The 20288-nt window shown below is 38.4% G+C and overlaps 1 protein-coding gene and 1 pseudogene across 10 annotated transcripts in view; one reads left to right on the top strand and one right to left on the bottom strand.

Moving 5' to 3' along the window:
• Positions 1-20288, top strand: part of LOC137240104 (uncharacterized) — a 1657600-nt gene that overhangs the window by 500213 nt on the left and 1137099 nt on the right. The window lies entirely within an intron of this gene.
• On the bottom strand, positions 2649-14319 carry LOC137239183 (jerky protein homolog-like; annotated as a pseudogene).

Here is a 20288-nt window from a genome sequence, read left to right on the forward strand (position 1 = left end):
GTTTTTAAACGGGTGGAAAAAGTTAACTTGCGCTTTCGGATTCATAATCTAGACGCTAATACGCGTCTTTTGATACCTCACTTTGGACCAGTTTCGGTGGGTTTCATAAACTGCACTACCTTTTTATCTACTGCCATTTTTTTGTTTGCGCCAATGCTCAGCTGAGCAGGGCTCACAGAGTATATTAACTTTGTTCGCATAGCGGTAATCCGTAACGGCATAAACTAATAGAGATAGATATAGACTTCTATATATCAAAATGATCTGGGTGAAAACAGAAATTCATTTAGCCATGTCCGTCCGTCCGTCCGTCTGTAAACACGATAACTTGAGTAAATTTTGGGGTATCTTGATGAAATTTGGTATGTAGGTTCCTGGCTCATCTCAGATCCCTATTTAAACTGAGCGAAATCGGACTACAACCACGCCCACTTTTTCGATATCGAAAATTGCGAAAAACCGCGATAATTCATTACCAAAGACGGATAAAGGATAAAACTTGGTAGGTGCGTTGACGTTATGACGCAAAATAGAAAATTAGTTTGGCACTGCCCACTTTTAAAAGAAGGTAATTTAAAAGTTTTGCAAGCTGTAATTTCGCAGTCGTTGAACATATCATGATGAAGTTTGGCAGGCACGTTACTCCTATTGCTATATGTATGCTAAATAAAAATTAGCAAAATCGGAGAACGACCACGCCCACTTTAAAAAACATTTTTTTAAAGTCAAATTTTAACAAAAAATTTAATATCTTTACTGTATATAAGTAAATTATGTCAACATTCAACTCCAGTAATGATATAGTGCAACAAAATACAAAAATAAAAGAAATTTCAAAATGGGCGTGGTTCCGCCCTTTTTCATTTAGTTTGTCTAGAATACTTTTAATGTCATAAGTCGAACAAAAATTTACCAATCCTTCAATTTGGTAGAGGCATAGACCCTATTACGGTAACTGTTTTCTGTGAAAATGGGTGAACTCACTTTATCTTAGTACAAAAAATGGCCGAAATCCGACTATAATCGCGCCCACCTTTTCGAAATCGAAAATTACGAAAAATGAAAAAAATGCCACAATTCTGTACCAAATATGAAAAAAGAGATGAAACATGGTAATTGGATTGTTTAATTGACGCAAAATATAACTTTAGAAAAAACTTTGTAAAATGGGTGTGACACCTACCATATTAAGTAGAAGAAATGAAAAAGTTCTTCAGGGCGAAATCAAAAGCCCTTGGAATCTTGGCAGGAATACTGTTCGTGGTATGACATATATAAATAAATTAGCGGTACCCGACAGAAGATGTTCAGGGTCACCCTGGTCCACATTTTGTTCGATATCTCGAAAACGCCTTCGCATATACAACTAAGGGCTACTCCCTTTTAAAACCCTCATTAATACTTTTAATTTGATACCCATATCGTACAAACACATTCTAGAGTCACCCCTGGTCCACCCTTATTGCGATATCTCGAAAAGGCGTCTACCTATAAAACTAAGGCCCACTACGTTTTAAATAATCATTAACACCTTTCATTTGATACACATGTCATACAAACACATTCCATGGTTACCCTAAGTTCATTTTGCTAAATGGTGATTTTCCCTTATTTTGTCTCCAAAGCTCTCAGCTGAGTATGTAACGTTCGGTTACACCCGAACTTAGCCTTCCTTACTTGTTTTTATACTAATCAGCGACTGACGCCATCTCTCTTTAATACATAACTTTCTTAATGACATCAAAGCATTTTACAGAATATTTGGTGCACACATTACGCTGAATTGTGTTTTAGCGTTGAGTGCAGACGCCATGGACAAGTTTGTTATCAAGGAAAATAGTCTATTACTAATAAATGGTTATATGGATTTTAATGTGGTTAGAGAAAGAGTAAAAATAAAGAAGAAGGTGAAAAGAGCTCTTCATCTAGCAGTGTATCAATTCTCATAGATGATCGTAATAGAGTGCACTCGCGATAATATGAACTAATTAAAACCAGGCCTGTACAGTTTTGCGAGATTGCTCATATTTACGAAAGGCAACTAAATTGAAAAATATTATATTTAATTAGTTCTAAGACATATATTTTTTATTTAAAACCGCAAAAGAAACGTTACTTATTAATTTTTTCACATTACACAAATAAAAAATCAGTTACTGTAAAAAAGTTAGTTATGCATAAATTCATATTCAGTTAAATTTTTGAAAAAATTCATGTCGAAAAAAAATCAGTAATCCTCTTTTGTTGTTTCTTTTGTTCAAGCATCTTAAAAACTGCCTTTTCCCTGAGCTTCTTTAACACATTTAAATCCGATTTATCAACCACTTCAATTTCAGCCCATTCCAAAGTTTTATTAAACATGTCAATAGCTTATTTTGATGTAATCGTCTTTTCTGCCTCCACAGAACAGTCACCATCATCGTCGGAAATTTCCTCTATTTCATTGTCATTACATTCAATAGCATCATCGTTCCATTCTCTAACGTTGAAAGCAGTGAATTCAACCTAAAGTGAAATTTAATAAAAATAAAAAACTAAAACTTCTTTGACTAACGGTTCTAAAACACTAACCTCAGGTCTCAAGTATGACAAAAGATTGGCTGCACCTTCCTCCAAATCTCTTATAATTAAGTTACTTCGAAGAACACTCAAAGGAATGTCATCCAACATTTGGATAGCACAATAGCATCTACCTTACCCCATGCAGATTCTAAACTAAAAATCGCGTCCTTAAGTGCAATTTGCTTTAGAGCCTCAAGCAAATTAAACCCCTTTGCAGCAACAGAGGCCAAACAACTGTTTCTATAGTAAAGTTTCGTAATCCTGATTGCGTTTTGATCCATAGGTTTTATAAGAGGGGTGACATTTGGTGGCACAAACATTGCTAATATGCAGCCGTCTTCACTTTCTAGTTCATCCTCGGGTGGATGCGATGGAGCGTTATCAATTAGAAGGATAGATTTTACTGGTAATCCCTTTTCCATCAAAAACTTTGTAACCTAAACAAATTTTATGAGCTTTAAGCTACTGAGATAGAATTACATATGAAAGCTTACCTCAGGTATGAATGAACTGTGGAACCAATCTTTAAAAATAGCCGCAGTCATCCAAGCGGATTTAGAATGTCGATAATACACTGGACAGACGAAACCTTTAAAACAACGAGGGTTTTTAGCCTTTCCGACTACAAGAAGCTTGACTTGATGAGATCCTGACACATTTGAACAGCACAAGAACGTTACTCTTTGCTTTTCCATCTTTGCACCTGGAGCAGTTTTTTCTAAGGATGACACATACGTCTTTTGTGGCAAAAGTTTCCAGTATAAACCGGACTCACCGGCGTTGTATATTTGCTCACGACTTAATCCAAGCTCCTCCTAACTGGGGCTGTGAAGATAGTTTTTCTCCAGAACCTTGGAGCAAACGAACGCCATATCTCTTTTTAAAATTTTGAAGCCATCCATCACTGGCATTGAATTCAAAACAATTTTCCTTAATTTTAAAATGATCCTTGGTTTTTCTTTTAACATAAGCCCGCTAACCGGGACCTTTTTGTCTCTGATATTCAAAAACCATCGATACAGAGATTTTTCCATCTTTGGGTACTCTGAATGATGCAAAGTTTTCCTCTTTCCAGGACCGATAAAGGTATTGTTGACACATTTAGAGATAGCAATTTTATTTTTATTAATTCCGCATATTGTAGACTTTTTCAGTCCATATTTACGAGCTAATTTAGTAACATTTTCACCCTTTCGTAAATATTCCAGAATATCTGATTTTTCTCTTAAGTTCAAAAACTTGTGCTTTTTTGTGTGCATTTTTCAAATTGATCAATATTAGAATTTTTTGCAAGAAAATGAAGTACCAATCATGCGCGCATGAAATTACCAACTAACGACTTTGAAAATTTGTACTGACGACTGAACGTTAGACAAAGCATAGCATGTAAGCATGTGTATACGAGTGAACGCGAGCATTTCTCAGCGACGGTTATGTACGTTTTAAATTTAAATAACTAGGGGAGTCCCCAATTTATGAGGCTCTTGAAATTCGGCCTCGGCCTCTCCATCCGGAACAAAAAAAAAACAAAGGATAACAAAATAAATGGTGTCATTCTGGAACGGAGACCTCGGCCTCTTCGTCCAGCCTTACTGGACATCGACTATACATATATTACGTTATTAATTTCTATATCTAAGAGTTACGTATAAACCAATGGCAAGAAATATTCACTTCTATCTGTTCATAACCGCTAATTTTTTCATCTTAGCTCAGGTGGCATGTTAAGCAAGTCGGAAAGGATTCCCGGCCTATTGTGTCGCCGAGGAACTCCTCATCTAGATTAAGTTTAGTGTGTAAGTCTTATATTAATTTTTCTCGTTTCAGCAGAGGAAAACGATGTTGCGTATCGCAAGGGGGGCCGGCATGTTTAGGCAGGATGCCTAACTTTTCCGCCTCTGGTTGCAATGCAACTCTGCAAATCGATACTCGATACTCGACTTAATTTATAACTACTCACACCATCACCGCCACATGCATGTGCATGCATGTACATGCACGTGTATGTGTGCTTTTTGTCAGCACTCTTGCATATGCATGTCGGGGTTGATGTGTGGGTGCCTTTCCTCTCCAAAACGGAGGATTTTGCGGGTCTACGGTTGTCGCCTTCGATACAACCGGCCTCTTGGATTCTAACAGCCAACGCGTACACATCTGCCGCCACCGATCTCTGCCATTTTTGGACACTACAGTCAGGTAATATTGTAATCAATTTATTTTGCTTCTACCCAATAAAAAAGATTATTATAAGGAGAAATTCTCGCCTTATCTGCTTTCTGTTATCCACACGCATATTCCCATCGAGATCGACCCGATGCGCCCACCTCTTGCAAGGATCAGGCGCACCCCGGCCGAACATGTTTAGGCAGGATGCCTAACTTTTCCGCATCTGATTGCGATCCCCCCAATGCAACTCTGCAAATCGATACTCGACTTAATTTATAACCGCCCACACCATCACCGCCACATGCATGTGCATGCATGTACATGCACGTGTATGTGTGCTTTTTGTCAGCACTCATGCATATGCATGGGGGGTCGGGGTCCTCTCCAAAACGGAGGATTTTTCGGGTCAACGGTTGTCGCCTTCGATACAACCGGCCTCTTGGATTCTAACAGCCAACGCGTACACATCTGCCGCCAGCGATCCCTGCCGTTTTTCGACACTACAGTCAGGTAATATTTTAATCAATTTATTTTACTTCTATCCAATAAAACAGATTATTATAACGAGAAATTCTCGTCTTATCTGCTTTCTTTTATTTCATTTTCATTTATTCGGTGAGAATACATTAGTACAGTAAGACAAATTGTCTTTTGTAGTACAACAAAAATAATTCATATAATTCATTTAAATAAATAAATAAAAGATGCTAGAAAACAAGAATATCAAAACAATACTACAAAACTTTAAATTTTAAATTTTTTTTTAATTTTAAATTTTGGTTAAATTAGATTAAGATAAGATAAAAATAAAATAAATGCCCAGTTTAAGTTTGTTGACTAGAAAAATAACTGAAAATAATATGTTTGTAGTTGCTTTGGTTTATATTATTCCTAATTGCAGCTGGGATAGAGTTCCAAATACGTACGGTGTTGACGAAAAACAGCCTTGTCGAAGCAACGAAGTTAAAGTTAGGCACAACTAGATTACTCGTCCTGGGAGACCTAGTGAATGTCAATTTCTCAAAAAGATATGCTGGTGATTTTGTGACAATCAAGCGGTACAAAAAAATTACACTTCTAGCTTTTTGGTAGTCAAATATGTTACATCCTAATAGCTTGGACCTCCAAGCCGAAATATGATCAAATTTTCGTAACCCGAAAACGTAACGAGTTACATGATTAAAGGCGACCTCAACTTTGTGTGCAGAACATGAGTCCAACTTGTTATAAACGAGCTCTGAATAGTTTATTATTGGCAAAAGAAGCTGTAGGGCCAGTTTTCTTCTAATATGCGGAGGTGTGAAAGGTGCAGATTGCCTAAGATTGCGCAAAGTGGTATACACTTTACCCATGACTGTATTGATGTGGTCTTCACAAGTTAGATTAGAGTTGATAACTAAACCCAAATTTTTAATTCTAGAAACAATTTGTAAAGCCGTGTTTCCAATGTATATTGGTGAGGCAAGGGCATCAACGGACCTATTCTTCGAAATGGGCAAAATGAACGATTTAGTTGCATTAAGGCAGATACAATTATTATTGGCCCAGCTCTGTACTGACAATAAATCATTATTTACTTTAAGACAGAGGTTGGCTACGTCCGTGAAACTATCAGACAAATATAATTGTATGCCATCTGCATATGCGTGCATTTTCATGTGCTCACAAACCGAAAAGATATCGTTTACGAAAATACTGAATAACAAAGGCCCAAGAATGCAACCCTGCGGAACACCTCGGGTTAGGTGTTTGGTCCCCGAAATTTCGCAACCAGTATTAACAAGTTGTGATCTTCCTGTTAGGTAACTCTCCATTACCATCAAAGCACTGTACGCAAATCCAAAATATGTTTTAAGTTTATAAGAAAGTAACGCATGGTCAACAGAATCAAAAACTTTAGAAAAATCTAATAGACAAAGCAGAGTTGGTTTTTATCAAAAGGTATGCGTATGTCATCAAGAATTTTAAGTAGTGCCGTTGTACAACTATGCTTGGCTATAAAGCCCGATTGGTGTGGTGATAAGAGGTTATTTCTAGAAATGTGCAAAATTATTTGCTCTGCTAGCAGCCTTTCAAAAACTTTCGACAGCGCGGGCAATATGCTAATGGGTCGATAATCACGGACCGAGTTTGCAAGCCGTTTCTTCGGGACGGGTCTTACCATAGCACATTTCCACGATTCAGGAAACCGAGAAGTTGTGATGTAATGGTTGATGATGTTTGTGAAGGTACTCAATATAAATGGTAGAATAATTTTTACAAATTTTATTGGTATACCATCAACCCCGATGGCATTGGATTTAACTTTAAGTAAGCACCTTACCACGTCGCATTCGGATACCACCCTGAACTCAAAATTTTCTCCACAGTAGCGCCCATAAGCATTTGGAAAAGGTGCAGTAGGATTTACAGCGGGACTACTCACAAACGCATCATTAAGGGTGTCAGCATTTAGTTCGCATACATGTTTGTCCCTTCCATATACTCGCAAGCTTTTTAGATTACGCCAAAGAGTTTTTGGAGGTAGCGAAGGGTTTAGCCTTGAGGTAAAAAGTCTACTTTTTTCTTTCCTTATTATCTTAGTAGCGATATTTCTGACAGCTTTATAGGCAAGCCATGCAACATTACTTTTACTCCTCCTCCACGATTGGTATGCCCTACTACGTGCTTTTATTGCCGCTTGAACTTGGCCATTAAACCACGGACACGAAACATTTCTAGGTCTACTTGAGCGAATAGGCACATGTATGTTAAAGGCATTAACGATTTTGCTGTTAAGGAACTCAAGTTTTTCATCAGCAGAAACTAGTAACCAACAATCACTCCAATTAACACAGGACAAATCAGAACACAAAGCATTATAGTCAAGTAAGCGGTAATTCCTAAAACTAAAGGTACTACCAGTATCACAGCGGTTAAATTGTATATCTAAGGAACAAAAAATAAGATCATGGTCTGATAAAAATGGCATCTGGTCAATTTTTAAAACTATTGAAGGGTCAGAAACAATAAAATAATCCAGAAGACTATGACAACAATTAACACCAAACCTGGTTGGCACATTGTTATTGACAACACTTAGACCAGCACCAGATACATAATTTAACATACTATTACTATATGAGTCACGAACAAGCAGATTAACATTGAAGTCTCCACAAACTATTAAGCTGTCATAGTCTACAAGGTAGCGAGACAACGTAGCAAATAACATATCAGGGCTGTTGGTTTTGTGGGGACTATAAACACAAGATACAAAGACTTTCGTAGACAAATCGTGCACCTCGACAAACAAGTATTCAATGCTCGAATCCACCGACTTGCAAATGAGTTTCACGTTAATGTGGCTCCTACAATAAACTGCTACGCCACCTCCTTTCCTACCCACCCTATCATTTCGAAACAATTTGTAGTTAAAGTGCCTATCATCAAGATCCACACGCATATTCCCATCGAGATCGACCCGGTGCGCCCACCTCTCGCAAGGATCAGACGCACTCCGGCCGAACATGTTTAGGCAGGATGCCTAACTTTTCCGCATCTGATTGCGATCCCCCCAATGCAACTCTGCAAATCGATACTTGATAGACTTAATTTATAACCACCCACACCATCACCGCCACATGCGTATGCATGCATGTACATGCACGTGTATGTGTGCTTTTTGTCAGCACTCATGCATATGCATGTCGGGGTTGATGTGTGGGTGCCTTTCCTCTCCAAAACGGAGGATTTTGCCGGTCAACGGTTGTCGCCTTCGATACAACCGGCCTCTTGGATTCTAAAAGCCACCGCGTACACATCTGCCGCCAGCGATCTCTGCCGTTTTTGGACACTACAGTCAGGTAATATTGTAATCAATTTATTTTACTTCTACCCAATAAAACAGATTATTATAACGAGAAGTTCTCGTCTTATCTGCTTTCTTTTATCCACACGCATATTCCCATCGAGATCAACCCGGTGCGCCCACCTCTCGCAAGGATCAGACGCACCCCGGCCGAACATGTTTAGGCAGGATGCCTAACTTTTCCGCATTTGATTGCGATCCCCCCAATGCAACTCTGCAAATCGATACTCGATACTGAACTTAATTTAATAACCACCCACACCATCACCGCCACATGCATGTGCATGCATGTACATGCACGTGTATGTGTGCTTTTTGTCAGCACTCATGCATATGCATGTCGGGGTTGATGTGTGGGTGCCTTTCCTCTCCAAAACGGAAGATTTTGCGGGTCAACCGTTGTCGCCTTCGATACAACCGGCCTCTTGGATTCTAACAACCAAGCGTACACATCTGCCGCCAGCGATCTCTGCCGTTTTTGGACACTACAGTCAGGTAATATTGTAATCAATTTATTTTACTTCTACCCAATAAAACAGATTATTATAACGAGAAATTCTCGTCTTATCTGCTTTCTTTTATCCACACGCAAATTCCCATCGAGATCGACCCGGTGCGCCCACCTCTCGCAAGTATCAGACGCACCCCGGCCGAACATTTGGTTCTATCTCACCATGAATTTGAAATACAGCACCTAAATTACAGTCCACAAGAAAAGATCATAGCTGACCGCACAAATCGCAGGAATTGTCATAAAAAGTTTTCCGGAGAATTTTGTCACAATATTCAGTTGGACCACCAAAAATTGGAAGGTTATATATACTTATATCACAGCGTGCAAAACCACCGAGAAAGCTACAGCCAGCTGAAGCAACTGCAACATCGCTAGCCAACTTGTCACATCAATGCCACGCCAAACCAGCACATCGCCAAACAAAAGTATGTGCAATATTTCTTGCCATCATTTTTTTTGTTATAATAAAAATAAACAAAATCGTGTAAAAGATCTTTATTCTAAGTGCCACACGCGTAGTGATTGTGTTTTAACCGCGAAAAGTGTAAAAAACTTTTAGTTCAAAAATAAAAAATAAGTGCAAACGCGAAACAACGTTTTTTTAAGTCCTTGTGACTATCTGGTCTGTCCCCCCACCAGCGGTAAGGCTTTCCGGACACAGCACAAGGAAGAGGTGCACATAACCTCACTTTCACATGTTGGCCTCGCATAACGCTCGGTGCGCGGAGGTCCAATATAATTGAAAAGAAAAGAAAACACAAGTAATTTCAATATTAGTATTTTATAATAATTGATTTATTATTTGTTAAGTGGGTACAATATTTTACCTTTGGTATGTGGCGTGACAGCAGCAGTTGACCTTCCTTCTTGGTTGAAATTGAATTTATTAAAAATAATAATAGCTGCCTGAATTGTTTGTCTTCTGGACATACTGTGTCGAAATGTACTAGTTCTTATAACTGTAGTACATGCCATTCTCGACACAACACGGTCCTACATATACAAAAAATTCAGCAAAAGGCAGCAGTTCATGCAAGTAAGGAAGATGATACCCCTTCAACATCGCGACAAGCACGAGAGAGGCAAAATTCAAAGTCCAATGACAAGCAAACCTCCAATGTGCAATCTTGCCATGCGCATAATACCGCTGGTGTACTGTTAGGCACCGCTCGTGTTAACATACAATATAACAATACCAATTTTTCAGCCAGAGCCCTAATTGATTCTGGTTCCGAATGTTCATTTATTACCGAACGTCTCAAGCATCGAATTATTCTGCCATCCAAGAAAATTCGTGCTCAAGTTTCCGGTATAACTAACTCATTCTCTGCACAGGTCAAAGAGTCTTGTTCAATAGAGTTGCGGTCACTAATTGACCCATTATTTTCTTTGAACACAAAAGTTCTTGTCCTGCCAAAGCTTACAGGAGATCTTCCAACATGCCAGATCAGTGCGATGACCAGACAATCATTCCCTGTTCTCGTGTTGGCAGTTAAAAGATTCTTTGTCAACGAACCAGTGGATCTAGTTCTTGGAGGGGACATTTACGCTCAAATCATCTTGAACGGATTGCAGAAGAATATCCTAGGTACGCTCTTAGCACAAGAAACTGTTCTCGGCTGGATACTTACAGGCCGTACAGATGTTCAAGAGCAACCAATAGAAATCGTCTCCTATTACAGTGACGTATCATTGGATAAGCAATTATCCGCCTTTTGGGAACTCGAAGAAATCCCTAAAAACAAACGATTTAATGCGGACGAACAATACTGCGAGGAATTATACAGACGTACCACCACTAGGGATAATACCGGGAAATACACAGTCTCATTACCTTTTAAACGAGAATTTCCTTCCAATATATCCCTAGGGCCTTCTCTTAAAAGAGCATTCTCTCAGTTCTTCCGGAACGAGACACGCCTCGCGAAAAATCCTACTTTACAAACGGAGTACAATCGAGTTGTGACCGAATACGAGGAATTAGGACATATGTCAAGGATCAACAGCTGTGTGCCACCAGACTCCTCTGACCATTATTTTCTACCTCATCACGCCGTCATCAAGTAAGAAAGTACCTCCACGAAAGTTCGCGTTGTTTTCAACGCATCTAGTCCGACCGCAAACGGAGTAAGTCTGAACGACGTTTTGTATACAGGTCCTACGCTACAAGCTGACCTAACTATCCTTATACTTCGCTGGAGACTTTACAAATATGTCTTCAACAGCGATATCGAGAAAATGTACCGACAAATTATGGCACAACCTAACAACCTAACAACCATAGCATTCCGTACTAGCTCTGAAAGCCCTATAAGCCTTTACGAACTAAAGACTGTGACATTCGGGGTTAACTGTGCTCCTTATCTAGCAATAAGGACACTTACAATTGGCAAAGGACGTCGAAGACACCTTTCCAATTGCATCCACAATACTAAGAGAATACATGTATGTGGATGATATTCTTGCTGGTGGACACTGCATCCAATCAGCAATTGCTGCCAGAGATCAAATATCTCAAGCATTGCAATCAGCCGGCTTTCCACTAAGAAAATGGACAGCCAATTCCGACCAAATACTAAAGGGTATCCCTAAACAACATATCCTTAACATCTCCTTAACAATTCCTTCCTGGAATTCGAAGACGCAAGTTCAGTGAAGGCACTAGGAATCAGGTGGAATGCACATAAGGATGGATTGCACTTCATCGCAAAGCCCATGGAAAATTATGAGATTTTGACCAAAAGAACGATTTTATCAGCAATTGCAAAGCTTTTCGACCCCTTGGGATGGCTTGCTCCAATAGTCATCGTAGCCAGAATCATTATGCAAAAGATTTGGCTTGAAGGCACAAAGTGGGATGAAAAAGTATCGCCAACTACTACCGAACGTTGGAAAATTTTTATGGAAAATTGTCCCGAAATTGACAACATTCGGATACCGCGCCGGACACACTTTTCTCCAACCAACAATGTGGTTTCTGCGAGCATCGGAGAAAGCGTATGCTGCGGCAATATCCCTCCGCGTCGAGTCAAACGGCCAAGTTCAAATCAATTTGCTATTGGCCAAAACTAAAGTAGCTCCTTTAAAAACTATCTCCCTTCCCCGATTGGAATTATGTGGAGCAGTGCTACTCGCCGAAATGATGGAAACATTAGCAGCAAATCTCAATTTAGGGAACCCAAAAACCTATTTATGGACCGATTCCACGATTGTACTGGCTTGGATACGAAAGCCCCCTTGTTCGTGGTCAACTTTCGTAGCACACCGTATCACGAAAATCGTCGAAAAGGCTGGAAAGGATAATTGGCGTCATGTGGATTCGGGATCAAATCCAGCCGATATGGCTAGCACAGGACTTCCAGCACATGAACTGGTCAACAATTCCTTGTGGTAGCATGGTCCTTCTTGGTTACAAGAAGACATCTTAAAATGGCTTACACAAGATATTACATACAACACAATCATCGAGGAGAAACGAGCGCAAGCACATGCAGTAACCACCAAAACGGATTTTGATATTCTGTATAGATTTTCGAACCTACCCAGAACCTTAAGGGTGATATCTTATGTCTTGAGATTTCTCGAAAGAACTCATCCAAAGACAAAAGATTATTTTAATAAAACGTCGTATCTGGTTTCATCAGATAAAATCGAAATCGTTGCGCAACGCTTAGTTAAGATGTCGCAACAACAGTGTTATCCCATAGAATACAAAAATCTGAAGTCAGGCGGGCTAGTAGATTGTAAAAGCGAAGTGCTTCCTCTTGACCCTTTCTTAGACAAGTATGGCATTATAAGGACTGGTGATCGCATCCGCGCGGCTATAGACCTACCATACAATGAACGCCATCCAATAATCCTACCTTACACATGCAAATTTCCTCGCCTTTTAGTTCAGTTTATCCATGAAATCTCTTTACATTGAGAAAATCACCTAATGTTTAGGCTTATTAGGACCCAATGCTGGAAATATAAAATTCATTATTCACAATTGTAAGGTCCTCACAATCTATAAAAAACGTTTACAAACCTAAGAGAGGCACATGCATAAACCAGTAACTAAAACATCGCAAATAGCTCACGATAATATCTACATAAATATGTACGCTCATTATTCTCTTTGTTTGAGCACCGCTTGCTTTGATTAGCGGCTGCAGCTGTTTTATGCATTTGCATCGTCAAAAACTCTTGTCTCGTCCATTTGGATTTCAACGGCAAACGACTGTGCAAGCAAAATATATTCTTCTTAAAGCGGTAAAAAGCTAATATACTTACATATAATTTCATTTTATGGGTAAAGCGGGTAAGCTAAATCAGTGAGGTGTATTTATTCAACTTAACATTCATATTCAGTTGAAAAGATTCAACAGGACGTCTATATCTATCTCGATTCCTTTATACCTGTACAACCAACCGTTATGCAACCAAAGTTAATATACTCTGTGTGCAAAGCACGCTGAGTTTAAAAAAATATACATGTGAGGCAGTAGGACGTGCCGAGAATTAAAATTGTCAAATAAATGTATGTAGCGGATATACGGCTTCTCGGGTAAGTTGTAGTGGTTTCGCCCTTTTTTGTTAGTACGTCCGTTTAATTAGTTTCGGTAATCTTGGGTTTGCAGTGGAGGTATGTTTATTTTGCTGTCGTCCGGTTTTAGTGGTTTTAAGTCAAGTGCATGATTTTTTTTTTTATTGTAATGCTAGGGATATGTAAGTAGCGAGCAAGAACCACCCAATCCGACGAGCGTAGTACCAGGCTAAAAGCTAGCATGCACAGCTCTGCGGCTGATACCCCGAAGGACTCCAAAAGTTCAAGCAGGCAGTTCACACTGTTCAGCTTCCTTCTCAAGCTCTTGCACGGTGGCTATGGGTCACTGTAAGCTGTTTCCAGCTTCCTCAATAATAAAACGGAAAAGCTCCCAGTTCGTTTTCCTGGGATTTCTAAAAGCTGGCATGTGTTCCGGAAAGTGAGCAATGTCGAATACAATATGCTTGTGGTCCGATATTAACTCCTCCCCTGAAATATGTCAGTTAGTGACGGTGCTGGCCATATTATGGCTGCACAGAGTAAGATCTAAAACTTCCCCTCTAATAGCATTTATAAAGGTGGGTTCATTGCCCCGGTTGATAATGCATATATTTTTACTACTAGTACTCACCCATGTTGTTGATGTTCGTGCTGCCCCACGTTGCGTGATGGGAATTTGCGTCGCAGCAGAGGATCCATGGCATACAACTCTGCTGACAGTATTTGATAAGGGCGATTGTTTCGGTTGTTGGGGCGGTTTCTTCTTCCCTCGGAAAGTAGGCAGAGGCAAAAATTGCCTCTTGTTCGTCTCTTGGGCTTGGAATTTTTGAACGTACTACTACCAAATCAGCCTATTGAATTGTAAAAGTGGAATAAACATTAGTTTTTGGTTTAAAAGCATCGCCGCGCGTAGGCGAGAACTGGTGGCATACATTAACTTACCATCTTTTTACAGCACCGTGTTGAATCCAGGGCTCCTGGATGAAGGCTATTTCCAGACCTTCCTCGGCAACTTTTTTAATTAGGACCCAGAATGCCTGGGCTCTTCTTGTGAATGTTTTTTGGGGGTGTCCGATTGATTCGGAAAATCCTGCTGTTCAGTAGGTAAATGCTTACTAGATACCTTCAAGATCTTCGAACAGCAGGGTTTGTCATCGCCAACCGTGTCATCGCCCTCACTCGTATTAATAATAGTAACATCGTAATAAAGCTCGAAGCTATATTCAAAATTTCAAGTAACAGGGTTATAGAAAAGTCCTTGAAACTCGAAAAAAAAAAATACAAGTTCAGAAGATGTTTTGAATTTTCACGATCCCTGGACCACCTATCCAAAAGCGTTTTCCCTCATTTAGCTTTGTTATTGCATTGTATGTTTCTGTTTTACCACGGGAGAGCTTGCTTTTTTTTTTAAAATGGACCAGAAGAAACCAAAATGTCACTCTTCAAACAAAGACATATAACCTTGTTGAAATCTGATATTAAAATTTTAACGAAACCACTGTAATTATGAACAAAGATACAAAGGTGGAGTGCCATAAATAGACTTTCGATATAATCTTTACCTAAGTCTAGAAATGTGCGCTTGAAAATTTTAATAACAGAGTTCAACAAGATTATGTCTTAGAAGATACATTTTTCATTTCTTCTTGTCCATTTATATAAATCATTGAAACTCGAAAAAAAAATTCAAGTTCGGAAGATTTTTTGAATTTACACAATCCTTGGACCACCTAGCGAAACTTTGTTTCCCTCATCTTGCATTCTCAAGGGGTTCTAAGGTACGTTCTTAGTTTCAAGAATCTAACTCTAAGGCAGATTACTCAAATAGCGGTCGCAGGATTCCACATGTTACAAATAGGCATTCTTAATATCTCTTAATATCTCGATCCCTGTCGAATATAGAAAACTCTTTTATCTTAAATATTATATACTTATATAGCCCATAGCCTCTTTCAAAGTTTCAGGTCTCTGTGTTATCAGGAAGTTCCTTAAAACTCGAAAGCAAAACATTCAAGTTAAATAATTTTTTTTTTTAATATATATGGTCCCTGGACCACCTAGCGAAAGATTTTCTCGTTTGTGTTGCATTTTCATTGGGTTCTGAAGCAAATTCTTAGTTTCAAAAATCTACAAAGCTCTACGGTCAGTTACTCAAATAGCGGTCGCAAGATTCCACATGTTGCAAATGGACTTTCTAAGGCCCGGTTTTTGAGTACAAGTTCAACTCACTTTGTCAGTTAAACTACGGTTAAACTTATTCTGTAGTTATTCAGTCTACTTTAACTGAAGTTTAAGCCGAGCTTAAGCGGCTGATCTGGCACGGGTTAAACTCTAGTTAACCTATCGGTGATTTGCGTTCGTTCGAAATGACGTCCCATATACCCAACAAGCATTTGGGCTTGAGTACCATTAGAGCTCATCTTGATAACTAGGCATACTTCTAAAATATCAAGAGTTGTTTCGGAACAGTGGCTCAAATCGAGGATCATAACGTACTCAGCAAAAAAGGGAATTTTTTATAAAGGAAAAATTAATATTACTTAAGTTGAAAAAGTTTAATTAAAAACCCCTCCCTTGCTGGACTCAAATGTAGGATTCTATTCTACAGTATTTTCACGAAAATAAAATGAAATATATATAACTAGCAGACCTGGCAGACGTTGTTCTGCCCTAAATTGGGCCTATCTGCATTTTTTAATAAGCTTTTTCCGTCTAACTCTGCCCTCCCCCACCCCTCTTCACTTTTTCCTGATCCTTTTATTCACTCCTCCTTCCGTCTTTTTCGCTTCATCTATCTCCATATTCGTCTCATTCTATTTCTTTCTCAGTATGCTTCTACTTCTCTCTTTTCTCTTCTCTCACCTTCTTCTCATTCTTCATCATCGCTTATTGCCTGTCCCAGAGGGTGGTACGTATTTTGTTTCAGTCCCAGTCCCACTCCGAGTCTCAGTCCCGGTCCTAGTTCTAATCCCAGTCCCACTCCGTCTCTGGTTAACTTCCCGGAAAAAAGGATCGTAAATACTAATATAGGCAAATTTATATACCAAATTTTCAAATTTTGAATTTTTTCTAAAAAAAATCATAACACAAGAATGGCTAAACCGATTTGGGATTTCAAAATCAGCTAAACATTATCTCTCTTTCCTAAAAATTTCATGGCAATCTTTCTATCCGTTCGCGAGTTATGGAGTGACAATCAAAATGTACACTTCTTTTTATATATATAGATATAATATAATATAATATAATATAATATAATATAATATAATATAATATAATAAAAATAAATAGATGTGACACGCTAACCTCAGAAGAGACTGTAGGCCGAGCTTCTCTTCCAATTTGCGTCGTGTTCCTTTCAATTTTTCCTGCAAATTGGCGAGACGGGACCGACTAAAATTTCTAAAATTTTGATGTTGCTTTGCCCGGGGCGTGAACCCAGGATCTTCAGATGGATGGCGGAGCACGCTACCATCACACGACGGCGGCCGCCTAAATAATTTATTTTTGATTACTTACGCTTCATTACTGCTATCAACGAGGTGTTTATTTCTCACAATAAACAGCTGTTTGTTTTGGTGGTACCACCTTGGAGATTTTTTTCAACTCCACCTCAACTCGATATGCAATGTAGGATATCAACTGGAGAAAAGTGTTGAATGTTCATTTGAGAGCTGTACATTTCTCAAAATCTCTCGTAATTAGGATATTAAGTGGAAAATATTAATGACGATGGAAATCAACTCGAAAACTTTTAATTTTACAAAATTTCCCAAAGTTTGGATAGTGATTGGAGAATGAAGTTGGATATCAACTCCAGAAATATATGGTTTAAGAATAATTAAATAATTATGGTGGAACTTTCGGAACTATATATATAATTTCGCTGAATAATTTTTTTCCATGTTTGTTGGGTAAACAAAATCCAGCTGTTGCTGTATCTACAAATTATCTAGATAATAAAAAACCTATGTTGCCGCACAAAAAGCATACCCCAAAGGCGGCCTTAAACTGTGACTGAAAAACTGCTCAGTAGTTCAACTGGAGTTTGAATTTGACTAGAGTTTAAGCAAACTTAGTTTAAGCTTAGCTTAACCAACTACTGAAAAACCGGTCCTAAATGTCTCAATCCCTGTCTCATATAAAAAACTCTTTTATCATAAATATCACATCCTAATTGATCCCAAAGCTCCGTTAAAAGTTTCAGATCCCAGGGTTATCGGAAAGTTCTATAAAATTCGAAAGCAAAATTTCCAATTACGACTTTTTTTTAATTTTCACGATCCTTAGACCACCTATCGACAATTGGTTCCCCTCATGTTGCATTGTCATGACTTTCTGAAGCATGTTCTTTGTTTCAAGAATCTTTCGCTACAGGAAGTTACTCAAATAGCGGTCGCAAGATTCCACATGTTGTAAATGGACTTTTTAATATCTCTAAATATCTGGATCCATTCCCCATCGGGACAACTTTTTCATCCTAAATATTACATCCTAATAAATTCCGAAACTATGTTCAAAGATTCAGGTCACTGGGTTATAGGGAAATCCTTGAAACTCGAAAGAAAAGTATTCAAGTTCGGAACATCTTTTGAATTTTCACGATCGCTGGACCACCTAGCAAAAAATGTTTTCCCTCATTCCGCATTGTTATTGCATTATATGTTTTTAGTTTCAATAATCTAGCTCTACGAGAAGTTACTCAAATAGCGGTCGCAAAATTCCACATTTCATAATGGTCTTTCTAAATATATCTAAATATCTCGATCCCTGTACCATCTAGAAAACTCTTTTATCCTAAATATTACAACTTAGTAGAGCCCAAATCTTCGTTCAAAGTTTCAGGTATCTGAGTTATCGGGAAGTTCCTTTAAACTCTAAGGCAAAATTAATGAAAACGGAATAATGTACACTAATCGTTAACACAAGTCAATATGAGTTTTGCTATAATTATGAAAAGCAGTTGATAATAAACTAACAGTATTGAGTGAAAGTTATAAATAATAGCTGGAGCTATTTTTATTTTTGTACAACACTTAATTTATTTTTTGTTTTATTAAAACCGCTAAAACTCCGTCGCCAAAAATCTCTAAAACAGTATCATGTGCGCACAAAGGCTTGCAACGTTTAGTCCTATGTAAATGTATGGGAGTTAGGGTATTATACCTTGTGAGCTTATACTAAATATTGCATACTTTTTTGCGCACTTGATACTGTTTTAGATATTTTTGGTGATGGAGTTTTAGCGTTAGAGAAGTTTGGAATTTGCAGGCAGACCCGAAGCCGGAACATTATTTTATTAGGTTTGAACACTTGGTATATTATTAAAACCGCTAAAACTCCGTCGCCAAAAATCTCTAAAACAGTATCATGTGCGCACAAAGGCTTGCGACGTTTAGTCCTATGTAAATGTATGGGAGTTAGGGTATTATACCTTGTGAGCTTATACTAAATATTGCATACTTTTTTGCGCACTTGATACTGTTTTAGATATTTTTGGTGATGGAGTTTTAGCGTTAGAGAAGTTTGGAATTTTGAGGCAGAACCGAAGCCGGAACATTATTTTATTAGGTTTGAACACTTGGTATAAAATCCTTTGTCAGTCTTTCCAGACGAATTTTTGCTTCTGCCACATAGTGGAGAAGTGGAGCGATTTTTTGTACTATGAATAACGTAAAACCGGAGCAGCTTAACAGAATGTATTTAAAAATGCTAAATTCACTTTTATATATGTGGTACAGAAGGAAAAGACGGCTTGTCATACAACGTCAAATGCGTCTGCCGTTCCTGCATAGGAAATTATTATAAGCCATAAGGTAGAATATAACAACTTTATTATAATAAAGCTTATCGACAAAATAGTGTAAGACTTACATAAGGCCTAATTTAGAGATGCTACTCTCATATTTCGCTACCAGTTTTCGGAGTATTTAATTTACTCTTACCTGAGTAGAGGACTACGCCGGAGTAAACATTAAATGTTCAGAGTATATTTTTTATTCCTTTCTTGAAAGCGGGAGAACAACTAACATCAAATTGATTTGGTGGCTTGGCAAACCCTTCGATTGAGTTTCTACCACGAAATGTTCTTCAGCAAAAAAGTTATCTGCCTTATCAGATGCACATGGAGTCCGCCTAAAATTTACAGTATCATCAATTAACGTTCCCATTAGCACACCACATTCTGAAAGAATAGATATTTATCGCGAAAAAAATTATTATTATTATTTTCGGGGCATATTCCTGCAGGAACGAAAATGGCAACCTGGTAACTGCCGTAAAGAGTGTGGGGGAAGACGAACCCGATTGCCGATGATGAAAAACACGCTCCGGCATCCAACTATGGCGAAAAGGGAATGGCAATATCCCGGATAAAAAATTACAGGGTGTCAAGTCATGATGGGACGCCCGCCAGGTTGTTCAAACATGCAGGCGGAGAGTTGGTATAAGATAAAGAAGCAGAAAAGTGGATATTGCGGTAAATGAAGACAAGACGAAGTACTTGCTGTAATTTACAGCCACGTCACTGTTGACGAATATAAATTCGAGACTGTGAAGGATTTCGTCTATTTGGGAAGCAGCATTAAAAGCAAAAACAATGTCGGCATAGAAATCAAACGGAGAATAACTCTTGCCAACAAGTGAATCTTTAGGCAATTGAAAAGTAA

The sequence above is a fragment of the Eurosta solidaginis genome, chromosome 2 (genome assembly GCF_040869045.1).
Source record: "Eurosta solidaginis isolate ZX-2024a chromosome 2, ASM4086904v1, whole genome shotgun sequence".
In the NCBI taxonomy this organism is placed as follows: domain Eukaryota; kingdom Metazoa; phylum Arthropoda; class Insecta; order Diptera; family Tephritidae; genus Eurosta; species Eurosta solidaginis.